Raw genomic sequence first — 12,900 nt, 5'->3', positions numbered from 1 at the left:
AGGTCTCGGCAGTCAAACAACGTATCCTGGGAATATTTGGAACGTCAAGACATATCTGGGCAGGAACGTCAATCGGTAACCTTGTTCAGCTCAAAAATGCTTCCAATCAGCGGTCTGCTTGATTTAAATTGCCGGCAAGCCCTGTTTAGTTGGTATTTCTTTATTCAACTGGCTACAAACTCACACAGGTCGATGTAGTAATCAAAAAGGAATTAGATTGATCTCATTGAACCGTGTGAATGTTATATTCGGCTTTGCTTGGAACATTTGTCTGATTAAAATAAAGATCTGCTGAGAAGAAGAGGATCAAAATGCAAATAAGACGGAACCTTGTTTGTGGGTTTCTTGGGCTGAGATCAGAGTGTACGAAATGGACCTCGCATCATCTGAATGCGATCAAACCTTTAAGGCACCAGGGTAAAGTAGGAATTGCGTCTCCGGGATGTGGTTCACTTCAGACTCACGCGGATCGAACTTTTCAAAACTCTCAGATGTTTTCATACTCAATCTTAGGTGTTCAATAATCTTCTTCACACGTGAAGTCAAAGAAATTCGAAATTGTTCCCCAACCACCGCAAGTGGCGGCTGGGGTGACTCACCGGGGTTATAACTTTTCAAAACTCTCAGCTTTTTTCATTCTTAATCTTAAGTGTTCAATAATCTTCTTCACACGTGAAGTCAAAGAAATTCGAAATTGTTCCCCAACCACCGCAAGTGGCTTTCTCTCACTGTTAAATTCCCTCCTGAGGAACCGAGGGTTGCAGGCACATAATTCTTTGAAATTTGAGGTACACGTAGACACGTTGTTTGAAGGTCACCACTCAGCCTCCGATGATCCAGGGAAAACAGCCCAAGACTGTTCACCCGCGGCCTTTAGCTCAAGTCCTTTAAACCTGGCAACATCCATGTAAATCTTTTCTGAACACATTCACATCGGAAGGCTTGAGAGGGATATAGGACAAATGCTGGCATACAGACGAGGTTAGATTAGGATATCTGCTCGGCATGGACCGATTGGACCGAAGGGTGTGTTTCTATTTGTCTGTGATGCCAAAACTCAGAGCAAGATCAACTTCTGGAACTTGGTGCCGAAGATAAGATCAGTAATTGAGGCTAACCGAGAATGAGATTATAAGGTTTCTACTGACTAAAGACCTCAATGGCTCAGAGAACAATCGAGGAAAATGTTGAAAATGCATTTTTCATTATCAATCCAGTTTAGCACTGTGTAATGAAGCCAATTCCTCAAATAAGTGAGGAACCAGATGTGAATACAACCGGAAAATCTTACATCACAGCCAATTTCTCAATCGCTGAGGTATAACTCGCGATATTGGGAGGCCCGCGACGCCGCGGCTCCAGTGGCGCAATCGGTCAGCGCGCGGTACTTATATGTCAGTGTTTCTGCGTGCGTAATGCCGAGGTTGTGAGTTCGAGCCTCACCTGGAGCAGTTTTATCTACTCGTGACCAAAGAGTCTCTTGCAAAATTCCAGTTTCTCTGGTTTGGCAAATGTCATTTCCTGAGAAAGGTCTCGGCAGTCAAACAACGTATCCTGGGAATATTTGAAACGTCAAGACATATCTGGGCAGGAACGTCAATCGGTAACCTTGTTCAGCTCAAAAATGCTTCCAATCAGCGGTCTGCTTGATTTAAATTGCCGGCAAGCCCTGTTTAGTTGGTATTTCTTTATTCAACTGGCTACAAACTCACACAGGTCGATGTAGTAATCAAAAAGGAATTAGATTGATCTCATTGAACCGTGTGAATGTTATATTCGGCTTTGCTTGGAACATTTGTCTGATTAAAATAAAGATCTGCTGAGAAGAAGAGGATCAAAATGCAAATAAGACGGAACCTTGTTTGTGGGTTTCTTGGGCGGAGATCAGAGTGTACGAAATGGACCTAGCATCATCTGAATGTGATCAAACCTTTAAGGCACCAGGGTAAAGTAGGAATTGCGTCTCCGGGATGTGGTTCACTTCAGACTCACGCGGATCGAACTTTTCAAAACTCTCAGATGTTTTCATACTCAATCTTAGGTGTTCAATAATCTTCTTCACACGTGAAGTCAAAGAAATTCGAAATTGTTCCCCAACCACCGCAAGTGGCCGCTGGGGTGACTCACCGGGGTTATAACTTTTCAAAACTCTCAGCTTTTTTCATTCTTAATCTTAAGTGTTCAATAATCTTCTTCACACGTGAAGTCAAAGAAATTCGAAATTGTTCCCCAACCACCGCAAGTGGCTTTCTCTCACTGTTAAATTCCCTCCTGAGGAACCGAGGGTTGCAGGCACATAATTCTTTGAAATTTGAGGTACACGTAGACACGTTGTTTGAAGGTCACCACTCAGCCTCCGATGATCCAGGGAAAACAGCCCAAGACTGTTCACCCGCGGCCTTTAGCTCAAGTCCTTTAAACCTGGCAACATCCATGTAAATCTTTTCTGAACGCATTCACATCGGAAGGCTTGAGAGGGATATAGGACAAATGCTGGCATACAGACGAGGTTAGATTAGGATATCTGCTCGGCATGGACCGATTGGACCGAAGGGTGTGTTTCTATTTGTCTGTGATGCCAAAACTCAGAGCAAGATCAACTTCTGGAACTTGGTGCCGAAGATAAGATCAGTAATTGAGGCTAACCGAGAATGAGATTATAAGGTTTCTACTGACTAAAGACCTCAATGGCTCAGAGAACAATCGAGGAAAATGTTGAAAATGCATTTTTCATTATCAATCCAGTTTAGCACTGTGTAATGAAGCCAATTCCTCAAATAAGTGAGGAACCAGATGTGAATACAACCGGAAAATCTTACATCACAGCCAATTTCTCAATCGCTGAGGTATAACTCGCGATATTGGGAGGCCCGCGACGGCGCGGCTCCAGTGGCGCAATCGGTCAGCGCGCGGTACTTATATGTCAGTGTTTCTGCGTGCGTAATGCCGAGGTTGTGAGTTCGAGCCTCACCTGGAGCAGTTTTATCTACTCGTGACCAAAGAGTCTCTTGCAAAATTCCAGTTTCTCTGGTTTGGCAAATGTCATTTCCTGAGAAAGGTCTCGGCAGTCAAACAACGTATCCTGGGAATATTTGAAACGTCAAGACATATCTGGGCAGGAACGTCAATCGGTAACCTTGTTCAGCTCAAAAATGCTTCCAATCAGCGGTCTGCTTGATTTAAATTGCCGGCAAGCCCTGTTTAGTTGGTATTTCTTTATTCAACTGGCTACAAACTCACACAGGTCGATGTAGTAATCAAAAAGGAATTAGATTGATCTCATTAAACCGTGTGAATGTTATATTCGGCTTTGCTTGGAACATTTGTCTGATTAAAATAAAGATCTGCTGAGAAGAAGAGGATCAAAATGCAAATAAGACGGAACCTTGTTTGTGGGTTTCTTGGGCGGAGATCAGAGTGTACGAAATGGACCTAGCATCATCTGAATGTGATCAAACCTTTAAGGCACCAGGGTAAAGTAGGAATTGCGTCTCCGGGATGTGGTTCACTTCAGACTCACGCGGATCGAACTTTTCAAAACTCTCAGATGTTTTCATACTCAATCTTAGGTGTTCAATAATCTTCTTCACACGTGAAGTCAAAGAAATTCGAAATTGTTCCCCAACCACCGCAAGTGGCCGCTGGGGTGACTCACCGGGGTTATAACTTTTCAAAACTCTCAGCTTTTTTCATTCTTAATCTTAAGTGTTCAATAATCTTCTTCACACGTGAAGTCAAAGAAATTCGAAATTGTTCCCCAACCACCGCAAGTGGCTTTCTCTCACTGTTAAATTCCCTCCTGAGGAACCGAGGGTTGCAGGCACATAATTCTTTGAAATTTGAGGTACACGTAGACACGTTGTTTGAAGGTCACCACTCAGCCTCCGATGATCCAGGGAAAACAGCCCAAGACTGTTCACCCGCGGCCTTTAGCTCAAGTCCTTTAAACCTGGCCACATCCATGTAAATCTTTTCTGAACACATTCACATCGGAAGGCTTGAGAGGGATATAGGACAAATGCTGGCATACAGACGAGGTTAGATTAGGATATCTGCTCGGCATGGACCGATTGGACCGAAGGGTGTGTTTCTATTTGTCTGTGATGCCAAAACTCAGAGCAAGATCAACTTCTGGAACTTGGTGCCGAAGATAAGATCAGTAATTGAGGCTAACCGAGAATGAGATTATAAGGTTTCTACTGACTAAAGACCTCAATGGCTCAGAGAACAATCGAGGAAAATGTTGAAAATGCATTTTTCATTATCAATCCAGTTTAGCACTGTGTAATGAAGCCAATTCCTCAAATAAGTGAGGAACCAGATGTGAATACAACCGGAAAATCTTACATCACAGCCAATTTCTCAATCGCTGAGGTATAACTCGCGATATTGGGAGGCCCGCGACGGCGCGGCTCCAGTGGCGCAATCGGTCAGCGCGCGGTACTTATGTGTCAGTGTTTCTGCGTGCGTAATGCCGAGGTTGTGAGTTCGAGCCTCACCTGGAGCAGTTTTATCTACTCGTGACCAAAGAGTCTCTTGCAAAATTCCAGTTTCTCTGGTTTGGCAAATGTCATTTCCTGAGAAAGGTCTCGGCAGTCAAACAACGTATCCTGGGAATATTTGAAACGTCAAGACATATCTGGGCAGGAACGTCAATCGGTAACCTTGTTCAGCTCAAAATGCTTCCAATCAGCGGTCTGCTTGATTTAAATTGCCGGCAAGCCCTGTTTAGTTGGTATTTCTTTATTCAACTGGCTACAAACTCACACAGGTCGATGTAGTAATCAAAAAGGAATTAGATTGATCTCATTAAACCGTGTGAATGTTATATTCGGCTTTGCTTGGAACATTTGTCTGATTAAAATAAAGATCTGCTGAGAAGAAGAGGATCAAAATGCAAATAAGACGGAACCTTGTTTGTGGGTTTCTTGGGCGGAGATCAGAGTGTACGAAATGGACCTAGCATCATCTGAATGTGATCAAACCTTTAAGGCACCAGGGTAAAGTAGGAATTGCGTCTCCGGGATGTGGTTCACTTCAGACTCACGCGGATCGAACTTTTCAAAACTCTCAGATGTTTTCATACTCAATCTTAGGTGTTCAATAATCTTCTTCACACGTGAAGTCAAAGAAATTCGAAATTGTTCCCCAACCACCGCAAGTGGCCGCTGGGGTGACTCACCGGGGTTATAACTTTTCAAAACTCTCAGCTTTTTTCATTCTTAATCTTAAGTGTTCAATAATCTTCTTCACACGTGAAGTCAAAGAAATTCGAAATTGTTCCCCAACCACCGCAAGTGGCTTTCTCTCACTGTTAAATTCCCTCCTGAGGAACCGAGGGTTGCAGGCACATAATTCTTTGAAATTTGAGGTACACGTAGACACGTTGTTTGAAGGTCACCACTCAGCCTCCGATGATCCAGGGAAAACAGCCCAAGACTGTTCACCCGCGGCCTTTAGCTCAAGTCCTTTAAACCTGGCCACATCCATGTAAATCTTTTCTGAACACATTCACATCGGAAGGCTTGAGAGGGATATAGGACAAATGCTGGCATACAGACGAGGTTAGATTAGGATATCTGCTCGGCATGGACCGATTGGACCGAAGGGTGTGTTTCTATTTGTCTGTGATGCCAAAACTCAGAGCAAGATCAACTTCTGGAACTTGGTGCCGAAGATAAGATCAGTAATTGAGGCTAACCGAGAATGAGATTATAAGGTTTCTACTGACTAAAGACCTCAATGGCTCAGAGAACAATCGAGGAAAATGTTGAAAATGCATTTTTCATTATCAATCCAGTTTAGCACTGTGTAATGAAGCCAATTCCTCAAATAAGTGAGGAACCAGATGTGAATACAACCGGAAAATCTTACATCACAGCCAATTTCTCAATCGCTGAGGTATAACTCGCGATATTGGGAGGCCCGCGACGGCGCGGCTCCAGTGGCGCAATCGGTCAGCGCGCGGTACTTATATGTCAGTGTTTCTGCGTGCGTAATGCCGAGGTTGTGAGTTCGAGCCTCACCTGGAGCAGTTTTATCTACTCGTGACCAAAGAGTCTCTTGCAAAATTCCAGTTTCTCTGGTTTGGCAAATGTCATTTCCTGAGAAAGGTCTCGGCAGTCAAACAACGTATCCTGGGAATATTTGGAACGTCAAGACATATCTGGGCAGGAACGTCAATCGGTAACCTTGTTCAGCTCAAAAATGCTTCCAATCAGCGGTCTGCTTGATTTAAATTGCCGGCAAGCCCTGTTTAGTTGGTATTTCTTTATTCAACTGGCTACAAACTCACACAGGTCGATGTAGTAATCAAAAAGGAATTAGATTGATCTCATTGAACCGTGTGAATGTTATATTCGGCTTTGCTTGGAACATTTGTCTGATTAAAATAAAGATCTGCTGAGAAGAAGAGGATCAAAATGCAAATAAGACGGAACCTTGTTTGTGGGTTTCTTGGGCTGAGATCAGAGTGTACGAAATGGACCTCGCATCATCTGAATGCGATCAAACCTTTAAGGCACCAGGGTAAAGTAGGAATTGCGTCTCCGGGATGTGGTTCACTTCAGACTCACGCGGATCGAACTTTTCAAAACTCTCAGATGTTTTCATACTCAATCTTAGGTGTTCAATAATCTTCTTCACACGTGAAGTCAAAGAAATTCGAAATTGTTCCCCAACCACCGCAAGTGGCGGCTGGGGTGACTCACCGGGGTTATAACTTTTCAAAACTCTCAGCTTTTTTCATTCTTAATCTTAAGTGTTCAATAATCTTCTTCACACGTGAAGTCAAAGAAATTCGAAATTGTTCCCCAACCACCGCAAGTGGCTTTCTCTCACTGTTAAATTCCCTCCTGAGGAACCGAGGGTTGCAGGCACATAATTCTTTGAAATTTGAGGTACACGTAGACACGTTGTTTGAAGGTCACCACTCAGCCTCCGATGATCCAGGGAAAACAGCCCAAGACTGTTCACCCGCGGCCTTTAGCTCAAGTCCTTTAAACCTGGCAACATCCATGTAAATCTTTTCTGAACACATTCACATCGGAAGGCTTGAGAGGGATATAGGACAAATGCTGGCATACAGACGAGGTTAGATTAGGATATCTGCTCGGCATGGACCGATTGGACCGAAGGGTGTGTTTCTATTTGTCTGTGATGCCAAAACTCAGAGCAAGATCAACTTCTGGAACTTGGTGCCGAAGATAAGATCAGTAATTGAGGCTAACCGAGAATGAGATTATAAGGTTTCTACTGACTAAAGACCTCAATGGCTCAGAGAACAATCGAGGAAAATGTTGAAAATGCATTTTTCATTATCAATCCAGTTTAGCACTGTGTAATGAAGCCAATTCCTCAAATAAGTGAGGAACCAGATGTGAATACAACCGGAAAATCTTACATCACAGCCAATTTCTCAATCGCTGAGGTATAACTCGCGATATTGGGAGGCCCGCGACGCCGCGGCTCCAGTGGTGCAATCGGTCAGCGCGCGGTACTTATATGTCAGTGTTTCTGCGTGCGTAATGCCGAGGTTGTGAGTTCGAGCCTCACCTGGAGCAGTTTTATCTACTCGTGACCAAAGAGTCTCTTGCAAAATTCCAGTTTCTCTGGTTTGGCAAATGTCATTTCCTGAGAAAGGTCTCGGCAGTCAAACAACGTATCCTGGGAATATTTGAAACGTCAAGACATATCTGGGCAGGAACGTCAATCGGTAACCTTGTTCAGCTCAAAAATGCTTCCAATCAGCGGTCTGCTTGATTTAAATTGCCGGCAAGCCCTGTTTAGTTGGTATTTCTTTATTCAACTGGCTACAAACTCACACAGGTCGATGTAGTAATCAAAAAGGAATTAGATTGATCTCATTGAACCGTGTGAATGTTATATTCGGCTTTGCTTGGAACATTTGTCTGATTAAAATAAAGATCTGCTGAGAAGAAGAGGATCAAAATGCAAATAAGACGGAACCTTGTTTGTGGGTTTCTTGGGCGGAGATCAGAGTGTACGAAATGGACCTAGCATCATCTGAATGTGATCAAACCTTTAAGGCACCAGGGTAAAGTAGGAATTGCGTCTCCGGGATGTGGTTCACTTCAGACTCACGCGGATCGAACTTTTCAAAACTCTCAGATGTTTTCATACTCAATCTTAGGTGTTCAATAATCTTCTTCACACGTGAAGTCAAAGAAATTCGAAATTGTTCCCCAACCACCGCAAGTGGCCGCTGGGGTGACTCACCGGGGTTATAACTTTTCAAAACTCTCAGCTTTTTTCATTCTTAATCTTAAGTGTTCAATAATCTTCTTCACACGTGAAGTCAAAGAAATTCGAAATTGTTCCCCAACCACCGCAAGTGGCTTTCTCTCACTGTTAAATTCCCTCCTGAGGAACCGAGGGTTGCAGGCACATAATTCTTTGAAATTTGAGGTACACGTAGACACGTTGTTTGAAGGTCACCACTCAGCCTCCGATGATCCAGGGAAAACAGCCCAAGACTGTTCACCCGCGGCCTTTAGCTCAAGTCCTTTAAACCTGGCAACATCCATGTAAATCTTTTCTGAACGCATTCACATCGGAAGGCTTGAGAGGGATATAGGACAAATGCTGGCATACAGACGAGGTTAGATTAGGATATCTGCTCGGCATGGACCGATTGGACCGAAGGGTGTGTTTCTATTTGTCTGTGATGCCAAAACTCAGAGCAAGATCAACTTCTGGAACTTGGTGCCGAAGATAAGATCAGTAATTGAGGCTAACCGAGAATGAGATTATAAGGTTTCTACTGACTAAAGACCTCAATGGCTCAGAGAACAATCGAGGAAAATGTTGAAAATGCATTTTTCATTATCAATCCAGTTTAGCACTGTGTAATGAAGCCAATTCCTCAAATAAGTGAGGAACCAGATGTGAATACAACCGGAAAATCTTACATCACAGCCAATTTCTCAATCGCTGAGGTATAACTCGCGATATTGGGAGGCCCGCGACGGCGCGGCTCCAGTGGCGCAATCGGTCAGCGCGCGGTACTTATATGTCAGTGTTTCTGCGTGCGTAATGCCGAGGTTGTGAGTTCGAGCCTCACCTGGAGCAGTTTTATCTACTCGTGACCAAAGAGTCTCTTGCAAAATTCCAGTTTCTCTGGTTTGGCAAATGTCATTTCCTGAGAAAGGTCTCGGCAGTCAAACAACGTATCCTGGGAATATTTGGAACGTCAAGACATATCTGGGCAGGAACGTCAATCGGTAACCTTGTTCAGCTCAAAAATGCTTCCAATCAGCGGTCTGCTTGATTTAAATTGCCGGCAAGCCCTGTTTAGTTGGTATTTCTTTATTCAACTGGCTACAAACTCACACAGGTCGATGTAGTAATCAAAAAGGAATTAGATTGATCTCATTGAACCGTGTGAATGTTATATTCGGCTTTGCTTGGAACATTTGTCTGATTAAAATAAAGATCTGCTGAGAAGAAGAGGATCAAAATGCAAATAAGACGGAACCTTGTTTGTGGGTTTCTTGGGCTGAGATCAGAGTGTACGAAATGGACCTCGCATCATCTGAATGCGATCAAACCTTTAAGGCACCAGGGTAAAGTAGGAATTGCGTCTCCGGGATGTGGTTCACTTCAGACTCACGCGGATCGAACTTTTCAAAACTCTCAGATGTTTTCATACTCAATCTTAGGTGTTCAATAATCTTCTTCACACGTGAAGTCAAAGAAATTCGAAATTGTTCCCCAACCACCGCAAGTGGCGGCTGGGGTGACTCACCGGGGTTATAACTTTTCAAAACTCTCAGCTTTTTTCATTCTTAATCTTAAGTGTTCAATAATCTTCTTCACACGTGAAGTCAAAGAAATTCGAAATTGTTCCCCAACCACCGCAAGTGGCTTTCTCTCACTGTTAAATTCCCTCCTGAGGAACCGAGGGTTGCAGGCACATAATTCTTTGAAATTTGAGGTACACGTAGACACGTTGTTTGAAGGTCACCACTCAGCCTCCGATGATCCAGGGAAAACAGCCCAAGACTGTTCACCCGCGGCCTTTAGCTCAAGTCCTTTAAACCTGGCAACATCCATGTAAATCTTTTCTGAACACATTCACATCGGAAGGCTTGAGAGGGATATAGGACAAATGCTGGCATACAGACGAGGTTAGATTAGGATATCTGCTCGGCATGGACCGATTGGACCGAAGGGTGTGTTTCTATTTGTCTGTGATGCCAAAACTCAGAGCAAGATCAACTTCTGGAACTTGGTGCCGAAGATAAGATCAGTAATTGAGGCTAACCGAGAATGAGATTATAAGGTTTCTACTGACTAAAGACCTCAATGGCTCAGAGAACAATCGAGGAAAATGTTGAAAATGCATTTTTCATTATCAATCCAGTTTAGCACTGTGTAATGAAGCCAATTCCTCAAATAAGTGAGGAACCAGATGTGAATACAACCGGAAAATCTTACATCACAGCCAATTTCTCAATCGCTGAGGTATAACTCGCGATATTGGGAGGCCCGCGACGCCGCGGCTCCAGTGGCGCAATCGGTCAGCGCGCGGTACTTATATGTCAGTGTTTCTGCGTGCGTAATGCCGAGGTTGTGAGTTCGAGCCTCACCTGGAGCAGTTTTATCTACTCGTGACCAAAGAGTCTCTTGCAAAATTCCAGTTTCTCTGGTTTGGCAAATGTCATTTCCTGAGAAAGGTCTCGGCAGTCAAACAACGTATCCTGGGAATATTTGAAACGTCAAGACATATCTGGGCAGGAACGTCAATCGGTAACCTTGTTCAGCTCAAAAATGCTTCCAATCAGCGGTCTGCTTGATTTAAATTGCCGGCAAGCCCTGTTTAGTTGGTATTTCTTTATTCAACTGGCTACAAACTCACACAGGTCGATGTAGTAATCAAAAAGGAATTAGATTGATCTCATTGAACCGTGTGAATGTTATATTCGGCTTTGCTTGGAACATTTGTCTGATTAAAATAAAGATCTGCTGAGAAGAAGAGGATCAAAATGCAAATAAGACGGAACCTTGTTTGTGGGTTTCTTGGGCGGAGATCAGAGTGTACGAAATGGACCTAGCATCATCTGAATGTGATCAAACCTTTAAGGCACCAGGGTAAAGTAGGAATTGCGTCTCCGGGATGTGGTTCACTTCAGACTCACGCGGATCGAACTTTTCAAAACTCTCAGATGTTTTCATACTCAATCTTAGGTGTTCAATAATCTTCTTCACACGTGAAGTCAAAGAAATTCGAAATTGTTCCCCAACCACCGCAAGTGGCCGCTGGGGTGACTCACCGGGGTTATAACTTTTCAAAACTCTCAGCTTTTTTCATTCTTAATCTTAAGTGTTCAATAATCTTCTTCACACGTGAAGTCAAAGAAATTCGAAATTGTTCCCCAACCACCGCAAGTGGCTTTCTCTCACTGTTAAATTCCCTCCTGAGGAACCGAGGGTTGCAGGCACATAATTCTTTGAAATTTGAGGTACACGTAGACACGTTGTTTGAAGGTCACCACTCAGCCTCCGATGATCCAGGGAAAACAGCCCAAGACTGTTCACCCGCGGCCTTTAGCTCAAGTCCTTTAAACCTGGCAACATCCATGTAAATCTTTTCTGAACGCATTCACATCGGAAGGCTTGAGAGGGATATAGGACAAATGCTGGCATACAGACGAGGTTAGATTAGGATATCTGCTCGGCATGGACCGATTGGACCGAAGGGTGTGTTTCTATTTGTCTGTGATGCCAAAACTCAGAGCAAGATCAACTTCTGGAACTTGGTGCCGAAGATAAGATCAGTAATTGAGGCTAACCGAGAATGAGATTATAAGGTTTCTACTGACTAAAGACCTCAATGGCTCAGAGAACAATCGAGGAAAATGTTGAAAATGCATTTTTCATTATCAATCCAGTTTAGCACTGTGTAATGAAGCCAATTCCTCAAATAAGTGAGGAACCAGATGTGAATACAACCGGAAAATCTTACATCACAGCCAATTTCTCAATCGCTGAGGTATAACTCGCGATATTGGGAGGCCCGCGACGGCGCGGCTCCAGTGGCGCAATCGGTCAGCGCGCGGTACTTATATGTCAGTGTTTCTGCGTGCGTAATGCCGAGGTTGTGAGTTCGAGCCTCACCTGGAGCAGTTTTATCTACTCGTGACCAAAGAGTCTCTTGCAAAATTCCAGTTTCTCTGGTTTGGCAAATGTCATTTCCTGAGAAAGGTCTCGGCAGTCAAACAACGTATCCTGGGAATATTTGAAACGTCAAGACATATCTGGGCAGGAACGTCAATCGGTAACCTTGTTCAGCTCAAAAATGCTTCCAATCAGCGGTCTGCTTGATTTAAATTGCCGGCAAGCCCTGTTTAGTTGGTATTTCTTTATTCAACTGGCTACAAACTCACACAGGTCGATGTAGTAATCAAAAAGGAATTAGATTGATCTCATTAAACCGTGTGAATGTTATATTCGGCTTTGCTTGGAACATTTGTCTGATTAAAATAAAGATCTGCTGAGAAGAAGAGGATCAAAATGCAAATAAGACGGAACCTTGTTTGTGGGTTTCTTGGGCGGAGATCAGAGTGTACGAAATGGACCTAGCATCATCTGAATGTGATCAAACCTTTAAGGCACCAGGGTAAAGTAGGAATTGCGTCTCCGGGATGTGGTTCACTTCAGACTCACGCGGATCGAACTTTTCAAAACTCTCAGATGTTTTCATACTCAATCTTAGGTGTTCAATAATCTTCTTCACACGTGAAGTCAAAGAAATTCGAAATTGTTCCCCAACCACCGCAAGTGGCCGCTGGGGTGACTCACCGGGGTTATAACTTTTCAAAACTCTCAGCTTTTTTCATTCTTAATCTTAAGTGTTCAATAATCTTCTTCACACGTGAA

At 43.5% G+C, this 12,900-nt stretch overlaps 8 non-coding genes across 8 annotated transcripts; all 8 read left to right on the top strand.

The window, feature by feature from the left end:
• The first annotated feature begins 1,355 nt into the window (after positions 1-1,355).
• Positions 1,356-1,451, top strand: trnai-uau (transfer RNA isoleucine (anticodon UAU)). Its single transcript has 2 exons — positions 1,356-1,393; positions 1,416-1,451. It is a non-coding gene; the product is annotated as a tRNA-Ile (tRNA).
• Positions 1,452-2,883: 1,432 nt separating this feature from the next.
• Positions 2,884-2,979, top strand: trnai-uau (transfer RNA isoleucine (anticodon UAU)). Its single transcript has 2 exons — positions 2,884-2,921; positions 2,944-2,979. It is a non-coding gene; the product is annotated as a tRNA-Ile (tRNA).
• A 1,432-nt stretch (positions 2,980-4,411) lies between these two features.
• Positions 4,412-4,507, top strand: trnai-uau (transfer RNA isoleucine (anticodon UAU)). The gene is made up of 2 exons: positions 4,412-4,449; positions 4,472-4,507. It is a non-coding gene; the product is annotated as a tRNA-Ile (tRNA).
• Positions 4,508-5,938: 1,431 nt separating this feature from the next.
• trnai-uau (transfer RNA isoleucine (anticodon UAU)) lies at positions 5,939-6,034 on the top strand. The gene is made up of 2 exons: positions 5,939-5,976; positions 5,999-6,034. It is a non-coding gene; the product is annotated as a tRNA-Ile (tRNA).
• Positions 6,035-7,466: 1,432 nt separating this feature from the next.
• trnai-uau (transfer RNA isoleucine (anticodon UAU)) lies at positions 7,467-7,562 on the top strand. Its single transcript has 2 exons — positions 7,467-7,504; positions 7,527-7,562. It is a non-coding gene; the product is annotated as a tRNA-Ile (tRNA).
• Positions 7,563-8,994: 1,432 nt separating this feature from the next.
• On the top strand, positions 8,995-9,090 carry trnai-uau (transfer RNA isoleucine (anticodon UAU)). The gene is made up of 2 exons: positions 8,995-9,032; positions 9,055-9,090. It is a non-coding gene; the product is annotated as a tRNA-Ile (tRNA).
• Positions 9,091-10,522: 1,432 nt separating this feature from the next.
• trnai-uau (transfer RNA isoleucine (anticodon UAU)) lies at positions 10,523-10,618 on the top strand. The gene is made up of 2 exons: positions 10,523-10,560; positions 10,583-10,618. It is a non-coding gene; the product is annotated as a tRNA-Ile (tRNA).
• A 1,432-nt stretch (positions 10,619-12,050) lies between these two features.
• trnai-uau (transfer RNA isoleucine (anticodon UAU)) lies at positions 12,051-12,146 on the top strand. Its single transcript has 2 exons — positions 12,051-12,088; positions 12,111-12,146. It is a non-coding gene; the product is annotated as a tRNA-Ile (tRNA).
• Positions 12,147-12,900: the final 754 nt, after the last annotated feature.

The sequence above is a fragment of the Chiloscyllium punctatum genome, chromosome 49 (genome assembly GCF_047496795.1).
Source record: "Chiloscyllium punctatum isolate Juve2018m chromosome 49, sChiPun1.3, whole genome shotgun sequence".
Classification (NCBI taxonomy): Eukaryota; Metazoa; Chordata; class Chondrichthyes; order Orectolobiformes; family Hemiscylliidae; genus Chiloscyllium; species Chiloscyllium punctatum.
This window is presented reverse-complemented; position numbering and strand designations above follow the sequence as displayed.